Below are 15727 nucleotides of genomic sequence, written 5' to 3'. Positions count from 1 at the left end.
ATTGAATTAATTTTTGTATCATAAAAAAAAAAAAAAAAAAAGTTTCTATTTTTATACTGGACCCATGTCTGTTACCCTCATTGTAGAAGTGAAATCTGCTTTAGCTAGTGCAGGTTTTAAGTTCTATCAAATATTTCCCTGGATGGAGGAAATCCCAGGGTGTTGTAGTCAATTATTTCTTTAAAGCCTAGAATTTATTTGTGTAACCACATCCTAGTTTCATTCCCTTAAGATTGAAAATGCCCGTTATTTAAGCATGAAGTTTCTGGCAGTGACACACAGGGCAGGTTCCAACAAGGAAGTATATTAGCGAGTAAACTTATTTTGTTAAAAAGTAACAAATGAGTTGTTAGTGATCAGCTCAGACTATAAGTACATTATGACAACACTGTAGAAGGAGGATGTTTCTGGGGCTTTGCAGAAGAGCAAGAGATTCACCGTAAACTGTTGAAGTGTATGGAGGATGGCGAAGTGTAAAACAGACTGCATTGAAAGGCCTCTGACTCTGGCCTTTGAAAAACTTGGTGGTGTTGTTGGTAGACATCCATGTGTGTTTCTTTTATTACCTTTATATGTGGCTGCTGCTCTTGGAGCTGGTTTCATCTTTCTTCAGGATGGGAAGGCCAATGATATTGAAGACCAGTTTACACCCATCAATGGACCTGCCAAGTTGGAGAGGGCGATCGTGGTGGAAAATTTCCCACAATCTGAAGAGTTTTCTCAGTTACGACTTGCGTCTGATGGCACTTATGCCTCTTTGATCATCACAGACTTCCATGGAGGAAATATTTTAAATGAAGCAGCTTTTAACGACATTATAGAGTTAGACAGATAAGTGAAAAATATATCGACAGGAAACACTTTTGAAAAACTCTGTGCCAAAACAAAAGGAAGGTGCATGTCAAATGCAATTTTAGACATTATAAATTGCAGCGTTACTGAAATAGTTTCTTCAAACATAACATATCTGATGAATAATGGCACATTTTTGGGAACAACCATCGGCGGTGTAGAGCCGAATAGCTCAAAGCTCACCAGTGCCAAAGCGGTCAGGCTTTTTTATTTCTTAGACGAGAAGATGACAAAGGAAAACCCTTACTGGCTTGATGGCTTTCTAAAACTCCTCTCAAACTACACACAACAGAAAACGTCAAGTAAGGTAAGTCAAAGAAATGATTCTGAGTTATATCTACGTGCAGATACATAATGACCATTGAAGAACCTTAAAAATCATTAATCAAATCATTTAGAATAACTGTAACTCAAGCACCAAAAGTCATTTGGACAACAAAAATATTTTGATAAAATTACCAAATTAATGTAAATTTGCTTGATTTTTCTGCAGGCTATTCATGTCCTGTCATAAATTGTTCAGTATAGTTACTGTACAGTGCACAGTGAAGAAATAATTAAGACAGTGTTTTGTGTTGAATTTCTACAGGTCCATGTGTCTTACTTCACATCAACATCAAGACAGAATGAGTTTGAGACCAATTCAGACTCTGTGATCCCCCTCTTCTCTATTACGTATATCCTGGCTATTAACATTTCTGTTGTGTCTTGTTTGAGGTATCACAAAGAATTAACATGAATCAAATAGGCACTGTTATTTCTATCACTAGTTAAATAAATTATTCTTTGTATCCTTCCACAGGTTAGACTGTGTCAGAACGAAGGTGTGGGTGGCCATGTTCGGCGTCGTCTCCGCTGGTATGGCCGTGTTGGCCAGCTTTGGACTGCTTCTGTTCTGTGGGATGCCATTTGCCATGACCGTGGCCACAGCCCCCTTTCTGATCCTCGGTAAGTTCATTTATTTCATCACCTAGTAGGTGTCTCACAGCTGATGTTCACAGTCTCTGGATTTCCTCCAGGTATTGGTGTTGATGACATGTTCATGTTCAGTACTGGAACCCAACTGCTCGCGACAGTCTTGACTTGTGTTTGGAAAGTTTTCAAAATCTGCCAGTGGCAGATTCAGGCATTTCGCCTCTTTCTTGGCTGACTAAATACATGCAGTCTGGACTGAACTTGGGTTCAAACAATGAAACTCAATTCAAAAGCCATTTAACTGCATTTCTTAATCAGTCTGGTTTTAGTCAAGATGTTAATTTCACTAACAATACAATTCATGCATCACGCATGTTCATTCAGACTGTGAACATCCGCACAGCGATCGATGAGAAGAATATGCTGGCTGTGTTTAGAGAAATCGCAGAAAATTGTGGGAGGTTGCAGACACCCGTTGATCTGATAGTGTACCACCCTGCATTCATCTATTTCGACCAATATGCCGTCATAATCAGTAATACAATCCAAAACTTAGTGGTTGCTACATGTGCAATGTTAGTCATTTCACTCCTGTTGATCCCAAACCCTCTCTGCTCTCTCTGGGTGACATTTGCCATTGCATCTGTCATTGTGGGAGTGGCCGGGTTCATGGCATTATGGGATGTTAGTTTAGACTCTGTATCTATGATTAATCTTGTTATCTGTATCGGGTTTTCTGTCGACTTCTCTGCTCACATATCCTATGCTTTTGTGTCAAGTGAAAAATCCTCAGCGAATGAGAAAGCCACGGATGTCCACTATTGCAGGTGTGGTGGTGCTTGCAGCTGCAAAAAGCTACATCTTCAGGACCTTCTTCAAAATCATGTTCTTAGTCATTCTGTTTGGGGCCGTCCATGGCATCGTATTCATACCTGTGTTCCTGACCTTCCTCAGCACTTGTAGTAGCAGTCGTGAAAAAAACAAACCAAATTATCCAGAGCCCAGTGACAAAAGCGAACAGCGAGTAAAAGCAGTTGTGATGCAGAATGTGTGGTGTGCTGATCCTGACTGTCCTTAGGCTCTGTGACCCTACATAGGACAAGTGGTTTAGAAAATGAATGGATGAACTTTTTTCTTTTTTGTATGGGCTTAACTCTGTATGACACTGATTTGACCATGCAAGTACATAGCAAATCATTCTATTATGTTCTTATGTATGCACAGCATCTTACATGTTTTTATGTATTTATATTTTAATCAAGTTTATGTTTTTGATGTTTTCTTTTTATCTTTGTCATTAATATGATTTTCAATGCAGTTCTATTTAATATGTACATCTTTTCATTTAAACATGTCCATGCAAACACAACTCCAGTTACATTCATGTACATTGATTACTGGACATTAGGTATTATATGTTTGATATTAAAATAACTTGACCTAGGTATGAGTGAGTAATTCATTGACACAGTATTTGCATGAATTAGCATCTCTGCCGTTAATCTTCTCTCCTGGATGCCATGTTAGACGTGAGCAGAGGCAATATTTCCGGGGCAACATTTCCTTGTTCCTGATCCTGGAAAGATAAAGAGTAATCCATCTATCCTGTGTCTTAAGTTCAATTAAACATTAGCAAATAGATCCAAACTGAAACACTGAACAGATAATAAGGAAATAATGCACTTAACTTGTCTGTAATATGGTCACAGGATCTATATGCAATCAGTTTACAGTATTAAGAAGCAAAAATCAACAAACGCAACCAAAACCAATGAACACATATCAACTTTGAACATCACAAAACAAGCTACTACAAAAACAACCACAAAAATAAAAGGAAATAAAGGAAATACTAAGACAATTTAGCTGCAAAATTTATTCATGCTGCAATGCATACTGGTAGCCATGGATGAGCTTCATACTATACTGGTACCCAGCATGCATTGCGGAATGAAGCTTTCTGTTGATTGTCAGCATTGAGTTTCATTCTGATTGTTGCTGTCTGAATGATACAGCAGATCAAAGCTCTTTGTGCTCAACATGTTTTAAAACTCTTGAATGTCACAAACACTGCTGTAGTATCAGGTTTACTGTTATTAATAAAGTTAATAACACAGATGGCAGACCAACAGTAAACCAACTCTGGATCAATGTTAATCTTGCTTCATGTACAGCAGGATTCTATGCCAGTAAATAATATCCGTATGACTTCTTTCAGTCACAGACCATGTAGGGCAGAAATTAACACAGTTTTGAACCAAAAAGTCACTAACTCAAATAACGTCCTTCAATTTACATGTAAATGTATTAATTTATGCCCCCACACCATTTGAACAAGAAAATAACATCACATTAAGGAAAAAAACAAAAACCTAAAGTACAACTTATATACAGGTTATGTTGAACTGGATGACAAAGTGATTTAAAACAGTTAGATGGAATTGTTAATTCTGAATCAATAAAGCAGAATCTAACTGCCAGAAATCTAAGAGCCTGGAAAACCATGACAACATATAACATATGCAACCTGCATCAGCAAAATGGAAGTAAATGGAAATGGAAACTCAACAACTAAGACAGAAACATCACAGTACTACAAACTGAAACATTACTTCAGTTCACTGTTCAGGAATACATAGAAACTAGTAATTCCCCCAATCAGGGGCACGTTTTTGCACCGTCACAGCTAAGACAAGCTCTGAGGCCTCCTTTTTCTCAGCTTTCAGTTGTTGTAAAATATCTAACGAATAAAAAAGGGCACGGTACAAGACAACCATGCCTAGTGTGAGTACACCCTTAAACGCAGTCAGTTAACATAAGTGAACATAGACAGTTGGAAAAGTAATCGAATTCTAGTCAGTATATTAAATCTGTACATTTGGTCTTAAAGTGACAGCAGCCTAAAAAATCTACTGCTGTCTCTGTCATTTAATGTTAATCAAACAACAAAAGAAACAAGAGAATCATTCACTGCTCTCCACTGATTCACTTTAGTAACTTTAATTAGAATCAATTAATCAATCAATCAATGAACTTTCTGAAAAGTTTCACTAAAACACAGCAGGCTACTTTACCTTTCTAACATCGAATTGTGCACTGATTCTAAATTTTTGAACTTTATAGTTCGAAACATTTCTTTAAACATTGTGTATTTTTCAAAAGTAGGCTACAGTTATGTTTAAGGTTCTTTTTGTCAGATTTTTTTTTTTTTAACCTTTACAAAATATAAAAACAAAGTTTGCGTTTTATGTTTTGTCATATATTTAGTACATCAGGCTTTTTATGGCCCATTAAGTATGATATGGTGAGAATAGGGAGGGGGGGGGGGGGGGGGGGGGAGCTGATTCTAGATCATTAGTTTTCTTCTACATATTAATTTTACAAAGTAATATTTTCACCGTTTACAGCAGGTGAACATATCGCTGATAGTATTCTATGTATTGAAAGCAATCAGATTTGATATTGCTACTTTTATCCAACTTTCCGACCATCCGCTACTAGCTTTAGCCCTAGCACTGTCTCCCCTACCACTCGTCTTGATTAAACTCCTAAAACTCAAAGAAATTACTGTTTATTTGTTCTAATGGTGAATATATCGGATGTGTGTCTACCTTTGAGTGCAGGTGAGGACACATTTGAGTAACTCTACTTTAGGAACAAAATGGCTTTCTATAAAAAAAAACCCCTACAAACTGCGTTCTCACAAAAGGGGTACAACTTGTCAAGTGAAAAAATTCAGGAAAAAAATAGCAAACATGTTAACCAGGCGAGTAAAGGACAGATGCTTTGCAACTGGGGTGGGGATAGCACACCTGGGAGTACAATACAGTAAGTTTAAAACTGCATTATATTGCTTTAAGTATCTGAAATAACATTGCCATCTCTTACAAGACTGAAATATTGGTCATTTTCATTGTACATTTGACAGGGCTACAACTACTACTCTTCCTCAAGACCAGCCAGCAGGTGCTGTTATGGATGAACAGCCTGGAACCTCTGCCATGCAAAATACAAACCTCACAAGCAGGCAGAGACAATCATAACCCTCAGAATTTCTAGATGCTTATAAAGCACATGCAGAGAGAAGGACTGCTGTGCTTGAGTTCCTGCTGAGGCAAGACTTGGAGAGATGGTGGCAACTAAAGGAGAGGTGCAAGGCGATCCTTTGATCTGGTCGTTTTCGAATTTTCTTTAGCTCCTCCACAATTGTTCCCAAACTGGTCAACATCTTTTTTTCAATGTATACAGCTATTACAAAACCCACATGAACCTCAATAAAATGATAATGTAAACTTTCTCTTTTGATTTACACCTTTCCCCAAAATATCCACAACACATTTGACTTCACAGGGTTTTTTTTATGTTCCTAAGTTACACCATTTCTAATGACAACTAATTTGATCAAGAATATACATTTATTCTCATGTTCATTAAAATATATTTTTTCCTTTCTTTTAGCGTAGGGAGATACAGGCATCCAACAACAACAGATTTGGATTAAATGATACACAATCTGATACAAGCGTTTATTCTACCGCAAGGTGTAAATACATTTTCAGTTTAAGAAATGCAGAGTTCAGGCATGAAACTCTAACCGAACGCTGATTGGTTCTTTCTATGCCGTGGCACTAGCCAATCAGAAGTATTTCCAAATCCACGCAACCATATATATCATACCCTAGCCTGGGATCGACACGCTGCGCAATGTGAAAGCTCTGTTAGCCCTCCTCCCTAGCGCCACCTGTAGAGATCTGCTACGGGGGTTCTGTTATTCTTGCAGCAGCCTTTCCTTTGTTTGTTATTATTGACTATGCTGAACAAATAATTGTATTTGCTCAGCAGCAGGAGCAGCGTAGCAGATCTCGTATGGCAAAATCAAGCCATGTATATTTCATGCCCTATTCCAATAAATGCTGGTTGAATTTAATCCACTCCGAGAGTTGAAATGACTGAAATATGATTATGCCACATTAGGTGTGTACTAAAACCTGTGTTCAGTATTGACCTGTCTGCATGTTTAGAACAGTATTTACAACCATTTTCATTATTTTTACTACATACACCCTCTTGCTAACCCCATTTATCCATATATATATATAAAAAAAAATCTATTACATAACAAATGTCAAAGACAAAGTCTCCCAATGAAATGTCCAACCACCACTTAGAATTATCAAATTGTGTCCAATTTGCTTTCTGTGTTCAGCCAGTAAAGGAAAAGTCACCAACTTTCAAAGAGAACAAGAACATTATTACTAAATTAACAAAAATGAATTGGATCAAAATTAATATATATATATATATATATATATATATATATAAATTAAAGCTGCAAGCAGCATTTACCGGGGTTCAGGCACTTAAGGCCTTTAAGTACATTTGCATAAAAAGATATTAAGTTTTATTTAGCAAGCATGTAACCACTTAAATCACAGCATGTAACCACTTAAATCACGGAAGGACCGATCTCCATAAAAGTTAGCATTCTTCTTTAGAGTCATATGCTGCATGTGCTCACATAATTTTGTGAAGTTCTGTGCTTTTGTTTAGGATTTATAGGCTTTTGAGTATATTTTGCCACGCCCATTTTCCAAATGACCCTGTTATAGCGACCCAAAGGGTAAAGTTCAACTTTTTTTTTTTTTTGATAATTATTGATCTAGAGAGAATCCAGAGAATTGTCCTGCACTGGTTTGGTTCGGGCGAATTGCAAAAGTAGGTTTTTCACATTATTAATGAACGATTTGATTGACACCATTAGTTCTTGAGGCAAAGTTGTTCAGTATGATGATGAAAAAAAAAAAAAAAAAAAATGGAAGGGTATCATTTGCCAAATATTTCTTTACATTCAAATATTACTTTTACCAAAAAAAATATATATATACTGACATAAGAACAAAGTTTTAGTTCAGGTAAAAACTAATTTCTTTTCAGCTTTTTATATGATCAATATATACATTCAAGTTAGATCTGGCCACAAATCTGGTCTAATGACATGTGTGAGTCAAGCACAATATTTTATCACCAAGTGGATTTTTTATTCGATAACCAATTGTTAATGGGAGCAATCGAAGCAGATACCAGTTCTGAGCTGCATGTCCTGTCAACTTTCCACCATCAAGTTTTACTTCAAATGGCATATTATTCATGTCACATCCACAGTAATTGAAGCTAGATATTTTTCTGTTCAGCTAAACATAGTTGAAGTGTTTCCCTACAGTGACAAGCTATTTTATGTATAAAGCCAGATCTGTTGAAACAACTCTGTTGCCACACTGTTTTGGTAACTCTGTTTTGTTCTTGTTGGACTTTACTCTGTGCCTTTGCTTTCAAACATGTATCTGTTTTTTTAAGACAGTAACACCAGAAATGTCTACTCTTACTGAAATTCTCAGTAAACCCTCTGATGCTATGTGACCCCAAGTTATCTATTGCGATGGCAATCACTATTTCCCTCACTGTCTCTCCATTCTCCAGTACAATTCCAAATTCCTCCTTGTCCTTGAGATCACTCAGAGTTGTGAAAACTTGTTGCTGCCAAAAAAACCTAAAATCTTCCTCTCCACAAAGCATGACCAATTCCATAGGCTCATTAGATGATCTATTATGAGGACAGATTTCTGAAAGTGTCATGTACACAGCAACTAGTTTGTTTGTTTTTTCTTCCAGAGCCAATTGGATTAACTACATCGAATGCATCTTGATATAAAATCAGAGACATGGACACTTTCAAAAGAGTGTTTTCTTTAGATTTTGTGGTGTTTTGACCCTTGGCATTAAACATGCAGTTATACCACATGCTCTTTAATTGATCTATTTTTCAGAAATCACTTCAGAGTTTCTTTCACTGGTATGTACTGACAATAGCACTCTTTCCCTGATGCATTGCAGCCTAGGTACACCTGCACAGGCTCCACATAATTTAAATGTTTTTTTTTTTTGAAAAAGGACTTCTGGGTCTGATCTGACATGTCATGCTATTTGTATGCATCTCCATGAACTCATCAATTAAAGTCTGAATTGTTGTAGCTGGCAAAATCATTTTTGACTGCATCCTCAAATAAAATAAAGCCAAATTTGTCAGAAATTTGTCTTTGTCAAGCTGAATGGCTGGACCACTGTCTTGAAACCCCACATCATCAAATCCTTCAGTATTCACATCAGGCACAGCAACAGAAATCTCCAGTAGCCCCTCACTGCAGAACACTCGAGATCCAGAGGGCGGAGTCGGGTAGGTTTAGGAATATGTAAAGTGGGAGGAGTTGGATCTAGATCCAACCTCGCCCCCTGGATCTTGTGTTCTGCAGTGAGGACCATCTCGAAATCTCAGTAGCCGCGTCTCCACTGCTGGGCCAAAGGCGGGCGTGCTAGTGCATGCCAGGGCCGGTCGCGTTTCCACTGTCACTTCCGGGGCTTGATCGTGCCTCTTCGGTGCTTCCTCGGTGCCAAAGGCACGGGTTTTTCAGCCCGCCGAAAACCTTGGTCCAAAGCGGGCCAGCTGGGGCTTGAGGCGCGGTCGAGGTGAAAGGCGGAGCTAATCGTAGTCAGGTGATGGTCTACACGCTGAAATGGGTTGGGTTGTGTGACGTTTGATCAAGGGAGGTGTGTTTAAGGGCGGTTTTTAGATCAACGCTGCGGAACTAGCGGACCAACAGTGGAAACGCAACTTGATTTTGGCCTCGGTGCCTAAGGTCTGTGGCCATAGGCCCAGCCCGGCACGCTGTTAGCCCTGGCTCGCACTGGCCCGACAGTGGAAAAGCGGCTATTGATATCTGCACAGACAGACTTCTCAAAAATCACCTTTATGCTTTCTACTGAAGTATTCAGCATTTGTACAATCTCCATCCCTGGACTCTGCTACTGTCAAAGCTGCACTTCTGAATGTGTGGTCAGTGAGAAATAAAACATATACATATACATACTGAAATCCGTATCGTGTCATATGTAACGTTAACCGATCAATCATTGTTTCAACTGCGGAAAAGCACCAATAAAATAGCTTGTAAAAATGTCACATTTACAGTAACATTTACCTCAGAAAAGCCATTCAATATCAAAAAACTCAAAAGCTAAGCTACAAAAATGAACTTAGGAGTATTTTGATATATATCCACTGAGACTGGATGAGACTCCATTGCATATTCATGTACTTAACAAGTGCTTCAATAATAAAACCATTTTATGATGGCCACCATTTAAATGTTTAGGCCGATATTAAAAACAAGTAGAAACATAATTATGTCATTAAAAATGTATTATAACGTTATTATAAAAACTTCTTTGTGTAATTTATATGTAAGTAGCTTACAAATCAGCCTTTATTTTTTGCCATATAAATTTGCCATATACTTGTTACGGTTTGGTGTTCTAGACATGAGGCGTTCACGGAGATCCACAGAACAAGGGTATTTATTAACAACGAAGGAGAGATAAACAGCATCACACACATAGATTAACATTAAGAACAGACAAGGAGTGAAGGGAGTGAGTCCATAATAAAGGCAGTGCTGATGAAGAAGTCCAGGTGCAGATGATGAGTGCTGATGGGGAGATGACGAGGGAAGTGAGTGCAGGTGTGGAAACAGGAGGATCATGGGAAATGGAGTCTGGGAGACACGGGAACTGTGACAGTACCAGGGTGGGTGCCCTGGAGACCTCATGCAGGTGCAGGGAGAGGAGCGGACTGGAGTGGAGGTCTCCAGGGCGGATCCATGAACCATGGCGGGTCAGGAGCCTCGGCAGGCCATGGCTGGTCAGGAGCCTCGGCAGGCCATGGCGGGTCAGGAGCCTCGGCAGGCCATGGTTGGTCAAGGGCCTCGGACAGCCATGGAGGGTCAGGGGTCTTGGCAGGCCATGGTGGGTCAGGAGCTACAGCAGGCCATGGTGGGTCAGGAGCTGTAGCAGGCCATGGTGGGTCAGGTGCTGTAGCAGGCCATGGTGGGTCAGGAGCTGCAGCAGGCCATGGTAGGTCAGGAGCTGCAGCAGGCCATGGTGGGTCAGGAGCTACAGCAGGCCATGGTGGGTCAGGAGCTGTAGCAGGCCATGGTGGGTCAGGTGCTGTAGCAGGCCATGGTGGGTCAGGAGCTGCAGCAGGCCATGGTGGGTCAGGAGCTGGATCTGGAGCCCTGGTGGGCTCTGGCAACCCCGAAACCCCGCCCAGGAGATCCCCACCCACAGGTACTGGGTCCCCCCCCAAAAAAATACTTGGGGAGTTTCAGGGTTGGCTCAACTGGAGTGGATGCATGGGCTGGAGTGGGCTCGTGGACGCCGGCAGTGGGCTCATGACAGGCTGGAGTGGCTTGTTCAGCGGCTGGCTCGGCGGCGGCGGCTGGAGCAGAGGGCTCGGCGGCTGAGACTGGAGACGCTGGCTCGGCGGCTGAGACGGGAGACGCTGGCTCGGCGGCTGAGACGGGAGACGCTGGCTCGGCGGCTGAGACTGGAGACGCTGGCTCGTTGGCAGCTACTGGAGACGCTGGCTCGTTGGCAGCTACTGGAGACGCTTGAAGAGGGGTCCAGTCCATCCCCTCATATTCAATTAATTGCCCCACTGGTTATATCATTATATACAACCAGAAAATACACATTACATTCAAATATATATATTAGTCTATGTGTAAATTGATTTTTTTCTTCACCGTTATTTCTAAATAAAGTGTATCACAGATCACATCAGGTCATCTGTAATGTATCTGCTTGTTTTACACTCTTTGACCACCAGGTGGTATTGTGAGCAAATGAAGCCTCGAGAAATGAACCTTTTTGTGAACCACTTGGCTGAAAAGCTTCAATGCTTCATGAGGCTTCATCTCGCCATCACTACTTCGGGGGCTCAGGAAGCAGGTTAGTACCCATAACTAGGTTGCGGATCTCCGGCGGTATCGGTCTGTTCTTCTGTTACGGTGTGGTGTTGTAGAGATGAGGCGTTCACGGAGATCCACAGAACAAGGGTATTTATTAACAACAAAGGAGAGATAAACAGCATCACACACATAAATTAACATTAAGAACAGACAAGGAGTGAAGGGAGTGAGTCCATAATAAAGGCAGTGCTGATGAGGAAGTCCAGGTGCAGATGATGAGTGCTGATGGGGAGATGACGAGGGAAGTGAGTGCAGGTGTGGAAGTAGAAAAATTATGCTCCTTCTTGCAAAAAAACACTATGAAAAATTTCAGTCAGGATTCAGATCTCATCATAGCACAGAAACTGCGCTCGTTAAAATTACAAATGACTTACTTCTAGCTTCTGACCAAGGCTGTGTCTCAATACTAGTGTTACTTGATCTCAGTGCTGCATTCGACACTATAGATCATAAAATACTCCTAGATCGACTACAAAATTACACTGGTATTCAGGGACAGGCATTACGGTGGTTTAGGTCGTACCTATCAGACAGACACAATTTTGTTTATATAAACGGGGAAAAATCTAAGATCACGATAGTAAACTATGGAGTGCCGCAAGGATCTGTGTTAGGCCCTCTGCTATTTTCAATATACATGCTGCCACTCGGCAATATTATAAGAAAACATGGAATTAGTTTCCACTGCTATGCCGATGATACTCAATTATATATTTCAACACAACCAGATGAAATCTCTAAATTATCCAATCTGACAGAATGTATTAAAGAAGTAAAACATTGGATGACTAGTAATTTTCTTCTATTAAATTCAGATAAGACCAGATAAGGTCCAATATTACTTATTGGACCAAAAACCTGTACACAGAATCTCTCAGACTACAATCTGCATTTAGAAGGATGTACTGTTACACCATCCTCGACAGTTAAAGACCTGGGTGTTATATTAGACAGCAACTTGTCCTTCGAAAATCATATTTCATATGTTAAAAAAACAGCCTTCTTCCACCTCAGAAACATTGCTAAGATATGGAATATGTTATCTATTTCTGATGCAGAAAAGTTAGTTCATGCTTTCATGACGTCTCGACTAGATTACTGTAATGCATTATTAGCTGGTTGTTCTGCTTCCTCAATAAATAAACTACAATTAGTACAAAATGCAGCTGCTAGAGTTCTTACCAGGTCAAGAAAATATGATCATATAACACCAATTTTATCATCTCTACACTGGTTACCTATTAAGTTCCGTATCGATTATAAAGTATTGCTAATGACCTATAAGGCTCTAAATGGTTTAGCTCCTGTGTACTTAACTGATATTCTATCACCCTACAATCCTTCACGCTCTTTAAGATCACAAAACTCTGGACTTCTGGTTGTACCTAGGATATCTAAGTCCACTAAAGGAGGGAGAGCATGTGCACATTTGGCTCCGAAACTCTGGAATAGCCTTCCTGATAATGTTAGGGGCTCAGACTCGCTTACCCAGTTTAAATCTAGATTAAAGACGCATCTCTTTAGCCAAGCATTCACATAATGCATCTCATATCAGATCAATTGCACATGATTATCTTTGCTTAATGTTATGAACAGCAGCTACGCTAATTATTACACCCGTCCCGAGGTGACTAGAGGGGACTTCAGCTTCAGTTTGGATCCAGCCTCTTAAGAAGACTTCAGATGACTAACACCTATGAAGAGACGGCGCCAACTCCTGCGAGGACTTCAGAAGACGCAATCATCTGGATCAACATGCACATTGCACAATTTCTACATCTAATCTATATGTAATTATTTTTTCCAAGAACTCATTGCTTCTACGTTCAGTTAAACTGCTAACAGTGATTGTAAATTAATTGCCTAAATTATTACATTATTTGCTAACTGCATTCTTTAAATTGTAATGTTGACATACATTCTCTGTAAAGCTGCTTTGAAATGATATGTATCGTGAAAAGCGCAATACAAATAAATGTGAATTGAATTGAATTGAATTGAAATGTGAAAAACAGCAGTCCGTTAGAGAGTGCGCACGACTTTGAAAGGTTCGTACGCGCTGAACTGTGCACGAGATGGAGCGGGACACAGAAAATGAAGTAAGGTCTGGCTATAGTCTACCCGCGGCTTAAGACAACTTTTATTTTCTTTCACACACAGCACAGAGAAACATCTTTCTAATAAACCGACCAAACTGCCAAGTGATAGACGAAACTGACAATGATTTTATCTTTTTTAAACAAATGAAAGGCAATGTGGATAAACATTCACAGCCACGTATAGAACACTCTCAAAGATATAGAATAAAATGAATAAAAACATTTTGGATCAATAAACTTTAAAATATATTATAACTGCAGAAAGGCCACACTGCAGATAGATATACATTTCTTATGTTGGCAAATCAAATTACATCGGCTAAATTGCCTGTGCGAGCTTTAAAGCAGAACTAAGTAACTTTTTTTACCTTCATAAATAGTTTTCTAAGTCCTTACGATGGTTAATTGACTTGTAGTGGTGTGTTTGAGGCGAGCACTAACCCCTTCTGGCACGTCTACGCCAGAATACAGCACTTGCAACTTGAGCTGCACCGACCCGAAACAATCTCGCCTCATGTTCACGTTCACGCGAGAGTGACAAAATGCTTTACGGTAATTCAAAAACAATGTATATATTATGTCTTTATAAGACAATTTCGAAAATTACCCACCTCCATCGAGTGTACTGTATTTGCAAATTACCCACCTCCTCTTTCTTGTACTGTATTTGCAAAACTACTGCGCTGGCGAGTGTTGTAGTCGTTGTAGTCCAGAGCTGCGCTTGGAGTATTTATGACAGTGTCATTCACTGAAGGAAACTGTAGGGGGAGCTTCGCGAATCTTGCTTAGTTCTGCTTTAACTAATACAGCGCAACATTGATGCACCAAAAAGTAAAAAAAATAAAAAATAAAAAAATAATTTAATTAAAAAATTATGTTTTTTATCAAACATTAACAGAACAGAATATACCGTTCTAATAAATTAAAATAGCCTACTTAAAAAAATGAAATATGATCAAGTCAAAGTACAAAATGCCTGAAGTGCAGGGGAACATATATTCAAAACACAAGCCAGAAATAGTTAAATTAGATAACCCAGAGTGATCAATAAATAAATTAAAATTAAAGAAATTATTAAAATAACGAAAGTAAAGCTAGAATTGTCAACTTGTCTTTTTAACTGCAGAGACAATGACTGGAGTGGCAGTCTTTTTAGCTAAACATTAACAGCATCCAAAAATCAAATTACATCCGGCTGAAATAGTTTGAAATCACTTGTAGCTACCCTACCTGATTGAGAGACAAAAATCCTCGTCTTTCACACGATCTGCCTGTGTCCGTTTGAGTCTTTTCAAATAGCGCGCTAGTCAGCTAACATTAGCAAAGACTATAGAATAACATTAGTCAGCTCGTTGGCACACTGGGTTTGTCATTGTTGAGTTCTAGGACATGAGCTGTTGGCACAACTTGCATCATACGTTTTTTTAATCATCTTTTACCATTTCAAAGTGCATCCAATTGTACACTTTATCCCAGACATTGTTGAAGATTTAATCCCTGCCGTGAAGATGGATCACGGATCATGGAAGTGAAACTTAAATCGGTCACAATTTGGATTTATTCACGCACATTAAAAAATATTTATTAAAAGCTTCTTTCTTTTCACATTTTTATTTATAGTATTAAAATAATAGGCTGTATATTAACCTACTGGGAAAGAACCGGTAGGTCTATGGAAAATCAGATATTGAGCGCCCCCATATCTCGTCTCATAACACCTCTGCGACGATTCGACTGTATAATTAGGCTATATATAATATTAAACCTGCCAAAGTAGCTAGTAGGAGTAACAGTGTTACACACCACTGCTGAAATCTACGCGGATTTAGCAGGTGTTAATGTCAAACCCTGGTCATACCAGTGTTCCTGACCTCCCTCTGCACTTATTGTAACAGTCATGATAGATGTAAACAGAGGCAATATTTCCTGGTCAACATTTCATTGTTCCTAATCCTGGAAAGATAAAGAGTCATCCATCTATCCTGTGTCTTAAGTTCAATT

General features: G+C 39.3%; 1 protein-coding gene and 1 pseudogene across 1 annotated transcript in view; one reads left to right on the top strand and one right to left on the bottom strand.

Annotated features, from left to right (window-relative positions):
* The first annotated feature begins 334 nt into the window (after positions 1-334).
* Positions 335-2970, top strand: LOC125262691 (annotated as a pseudogene).
* A 38-nt stretch (positions 2971-3008) lies between these two features.
* Positions 3009-15727, bottom strand: part of LOC125244907 — a 39649-nt gene continuing 26930 nt past the window's right edge. The window contains exon 8 of the mRNA XM_048155296.1: positions 3009-3343. The gene's annotated coding sequence lies outside the window, so the exon portion shown is untranslated. The remainder of the gene's footprint in view (positions 3344-15727) is intronic.

Source organism: Megalobrama amblycephala, linkage group LG1 (genome assembly GCF_018812025.1).
Source record: "Megalobrama amblycephala isolate DHTTF-2021 linkage group LG1, ASM1881202v1, whole genome shotgun sequence".
Taxonomy (NCBI): Eukaryota; Metazoa; Chordata; class Actinopteri; order Cypriniformes; family Xenocyprididae; genus Megalobrama; species Megalobrama amblycephala.
Note: the sequence above shows the minus strand (reverse complement) of the source record. Positions and strands in the feature narration are given on the sequence as shown.